This window comes from Sorghum bicolor, chromosome 8 (genome assembly GCF_000003195.3).
Source record: "Sorghum bicolor cultivar BTx623 chromosome 8, Sorghum_bicolor_NCBIv3, whole genome shotgun sequence".
NCBI classification, from domain to species: domain Eukaryota; kingdom Viridiplantae; phylum Streptophyta; class Magnoliopsida; order Poales; family Poaceae; genus Sorghum; species Sorghum bicolor.
Window position 1 is genome coordinate 38,213,314 of NC_012877.2, and position 5,032 is coordinate 38,218,345.

At 44.6% G+C, this 5,032-nt stretch overlaps 1 pseudogene; it reads right to left on the reverse strand.

The window, feature by feature from the left end:
* LOC110437566 lies at window positions 3,212–4,702 on the reverse strand (annotated as a pseudogene).

A 5,032-nucleotide genomic window follows, 5' to 3' on the forward strand; every position in this document is an offset into this window, starting at 1 on the left:
AGTCCTGTTAGTTTTTGAATTCGAATGGCTGCTGCTGTTGCTGACTTTTTGGCTGGTGGTTGCACTGGTCAGGCTGCAGCATTCAGCCATGTTTACCATAAACTTATCCCTTAGGCTTCGTTTGGATAGACTTGGATCTGCGTTGATTGCAGACGGTTTGTTGATAGGGTGGATGACTCACAGACTCTCTGTTGGTTTATGTATACGTCTATTTGCTACAAGCAATTAAGTCGCGCAATACTAGTATTCACTACTTAGTCGCAAGCTATATATGGTTGAGCATCAAGTAGTATAGAACATAGTTATTAGGACCGGACCGGACATTGAACCGGTAAGGTCAACACACCACGCCATGGAAAAATAAACATGTGATCGGTGGCTAGGTGCATTATTTATGATCGCACCCCCCCTCTAAATTTCTCTAGGTCCGTCACTGCAGGCGGGCGGACCAATGACAGGGGCAGTAGTCCACCAACTAGCAGCCTAGCACCACGCCACACAGCACAGCCGCACCACACGCCCTCTTACAAACCAAAGCGGTTCGAACTGTAAAAAACCGGCCGGTTTAACCTGTTTTTACCGGTTCAATTGCACAGACGATCTTTTAAGTGAACCGGACTGGTAGAGACTCTGGTTCGGTCTTTTACCGGTCCGACCGCCTGTTGCCATGACGTTAATAATTGTGTATGTCGTCATAGCTTAGCTTAAAGAAATGCCAACATAGCTTAAAGAAAATAATATCGATTAACATTTTGTTTTTGAAAGTAATTACTTATAAGAAAATCAAAGAAACAAAATGAGATTAGAAAGTGTTGCTTAACGTACCTATAATAATTTTACAAAAGTAAAATATACTTTTAAAATACGTGTTTACATATTCTTTAAACATAAATAAACAAATATAAGTGAAATTGCCTGTGAAAGACATTACAAAAAATAGTGCGAAGAGAGTTTATGTATTTAGGCTTGTGGAACTTTTATAGAAAACAAATCAAGAAATGGGTAGAATAAAAAGTGTTGCAGAAACATTAATTATGAAAATATATAATTAGTGAGTAAATTAAAAGAGTAATGATGTACCTACTTAATCTTTTTAAAAATGTAAATGATTAAATATTAGTAAAATGGATGAAGAATGTCGCAAAATATAAAATAGAAAAATAGTTAACAACAAAATAATGGATGTAGGGGTGTTAAAACTGAAAATACACTGTAGCATTTTGTTTTATTTGATAATTATTGTCCAATCGTGGAGTAATTAGGCTCAAAAGATTTGTATAGTAAATTATTCTCTACTACATGTAAATAGTATATTTTTGTATTCCATGCATCCCTATTTGGTTGCTCTTGTTAAAGTTTACTGCCCGTCACATTCAATGTTTAGACACATGCGTTGAGTACTAATATAGACTTTTTACGAAATTAAAAACACATGCATGGCCGCCCCTGTCATCGAGCACACCAGCCTTCTACATCCCCGCAATGAAGACAGACCCTCACAGTCTCTACCCAATTCGACAAAGAGTCTTGAAGTTTCATCTATCTTGTTCATGATCTTATGGTGAAGCTTCACAGTGCCACCACAACAGCAAATTGGAGCTATCAGTTTAGTTGAAGATAGAGGACTGCAGGTTGGAAATAGTGCCGTCTCAATTGGATTTTTTTCCTCAATCGTGGTTCAAGACAGAGGACCCTCGGCTGGATATATTCCATGGCCAAGGTGCTAATTCATTCGCCCTACCTCGATCTTTCCTCGCGCGTCCACCCCTGCCGTTTTTTAGGAAAAAAAAGAACATTATCTGTTCCCCCCCTTCCGACGGGCCGCGCGACCCTCTACGCCGTGCGGCGAATGAACTGAGCCGCGTAGCCGTCCCAGAAGTGCACCGCCCGCCTCCCCTGCATCTCGCCAGCATTGCCTGCCTCCCTGCCCCCTCGGCCCTCGCTGCCCCTCCCTGCGTTTCCGTGCGTGCGTGGTAGCGCACGCGCCCTCCTAGCCGTGCGTTTCCCACTCGCGGCAGCGACCGGAGCCCCTCCATCTAGGCTGCGCCGTCGTGCCCTACTGCGAGCTCGCCCGGGCCAGCGAGGTCGGCAGACACATCCCCATCATCTGCAGCGCCAGGACCAGCTCCGCCCGACAGCGACAATCCAAGTGCTTTCCAAATCCCGCTGGTCCTTTTTCTCCAACACGTGACAGTCCTTTTCAAGGTGAGTTCTTTTTGTCCGATCTGCTCACGTTTTTCGCTTTTGGTCGATTCCTTTTGCCCCCTCATAATTTAGTGTTCAATTATTCCCGATCTGTTGTTGCTTTGCAACCCCAAGTCTTTTTCTTTGCAAAATCCATCAGCTAGGGTTTGCGCTCAGGATGCAGGTGGGGCGGGTCGTTAACGCTACCCACCAGCCCGCCCCGCAAAATTTATGGTTCGCGGTGACCATGCCCCAGCTGCAAGTTGTTTGCGGCCTAAACGTTGTTTAGCTGCAAAGCCCACTGGATATTGTTTGTAGCCCGCAAAGAACCCGCAAAACCCGCAAGAAAGGCCTATCCTTGTTTATCCCTATCGCAACTCCCGGTGTTGTCGGTGTCGGCCTCCCGTGCTTCTCCTTGTGCCTGTGCTATATTCCGCAGATAAAATTGCGGGCCTTGCATCCATGGCAGGCGTTGGAGACATGGCTAGAGTGGAGGAAGAGTAGTAGGCAGGAGAGGATGGGAACAACATGGCAGATCCTACCATCCTAGCGCTTGCTGCTTGCTTTTGCAAGATGCAGACGCCTAGTCAGGAGTGTAGCTTTCTCATCCACCATGTGGCTGGCAACCAAAGCGCTATTATAGACGTAGTTATGCACCTTGCGGATCTCTGCGGGACTAACGTTTGCTGCCGCAAAGCCCGCGAAACTTTGCTACCCACGTAATTTAGTTTGCGGACAGCCACAAACCCGCAGGCATTTGCTTGCGACGGGCTTTGTGGGTTTGCGGTTGGCCACAACCCGCCCCGCCTGCATCATGAGTTTGCGCTAGTGGCTACTATTGAAAATTGGGTGTACATGCTATATATACATTATAGAACCAAACCATCGTGTCATATGTAAATCTAAGTGATTATTTGCTAAAGCTCACAACGGCTTATGAACTATTGTGAGCTATTTTTTTTTGCACCTTTTCTAACACCTTTGAAAAATGGACTTAACTCTACTGATGTACACGTCATTATTACCTCTAAAGAAGCTTTGACCCTGAATTATCTTGCAACTTGCCAGTGTTCGAGTATCGCAACAGAACTCTAGAAATTGGATAAGGGCACTCAAAAAATCTCACAATGTTCTGAAATCCCCTCTCTCCATGCAAGTCCTTTGGTGAACTCATGGTTGAGATCTGTGTTTCCTTCATCAATATAACTATAAGCTGCTGGCACAATTTTTTTTTTTGAGAACACGCGAAGGCGTGATATTCATTAAGTGGAGAGAGTGATAATACCCGGTAACAAACAGGTTACCGAGTTACAGAGCAGAACACAACCAGAAGTTTAGGTAACAAATTAGACAAGATTACATAGTGAGCCAAATTTGCTTCAAGGCCACAGAGCAGCCTAGACCCGAGCAAGCCTAGCCCCCAGAGGAATGTATCCAGTTCAGTGGAAAGTTGTACTTGATCTAGCATGTCACAGAGACCTGCGAACTCAACCAGTAGCTGCATAGTGATTGCTCCCTGGATGTGGCGGACCCAAGCAAACTCATGTAGTGCCTCCGCCACTGTTGCCTTCCTCTTTCTTGCCTTAACAGTTTGAAACACATTGGGCGCCAACGTTTGTATACTAGACCTTTTTAGCCACCGGTCTGTCCAGAAGAAAGTTGATTGGCCGTTCTCCAGGTGGAAAACAGTTGCCGCCTGGAACAGCGCTAGCACGACGCCCTCTTTGGTAGTCGGCGGTTGACCGTTCAGACGGTCTCGCCAGACCCAGCGCACGCGCAGCGCGATTCCCACCCTCCTGCGGTCAGTGACGCCCAGACCACCAAGCTACTTGGGCCTGCAGACGCTTGGCCAGGCAACCTTGCATCGCCCGCCCTGCACATTGTCTGCCCCTGCCCACATGAACGCCCTGCGTAGCTTCTAAATGGTGTTGATTGCCCACGGCGACAGGCATAGCGCGATGGACTGGGATTGTCAAGAGTGTTGCTTTGACGAGCGCAATTCTCCTAGCCACATTAAGCATCAGCTGCTGGCACAATAATACTCCTATACCAGCATTGACTGATAAACTAGCATATATTATAAGTAATCACTCACGGAGTGATGGTTTGATGCTAGGTTTGAAAATCAACAGAGGGCCACATCTTATAACTCGCATATATGGTCATCCCAGCAGCATTAGAACAACTAATAACTGCAGATATAAGGAAATTGAAAAACACTTGATGCTGTGATGCTCCCACACAGTTGCCTATCTGCACTTGAACAGAAGTAGTTAATGAATAAACAAGTGAAGTAACAATCATCAAAAAGTACTAACGCATCAGAATTCAGTTATCATACTTATAGCTGGGCAATTATGATCCATGTTCACCACACGCATTTTACAAGATCGGCAGTGTTGTGCTCTGTGGGCTTTGGTTTATTACAGTATGTACAAAAGGTATAGGTCAACACAGCTAGCTTGTGATTTTCAATACAGCCAGCACAGCTGTTACCATGCAGTGAAAGATACCACATGTCAGATCATGAAATATGCAGCAATGCAAGAAGTGAGTGACTTTAAATCAACCCCGTTCCCATATGCAAAGTTTTAATAGTCGAAATCTTTTATCACATCGAATATAATAGGAAAAAGTTAAGGACTTTTTCCTGACTTAATAACTAAATACGTATTTCACTTGTTACCTCCAATGAAGTAATAGATAATTCTACCCAACTTAACTAAATGGATGCCTCATGGTTATTTGGGAGTACCATAATGAAGGCCATTATTATTTCTAGTAATGTCATAATTGAACTTTTTAGTTTCCACTTGAACATTGGTAACAAGTTCTCTGAAATTGTTTT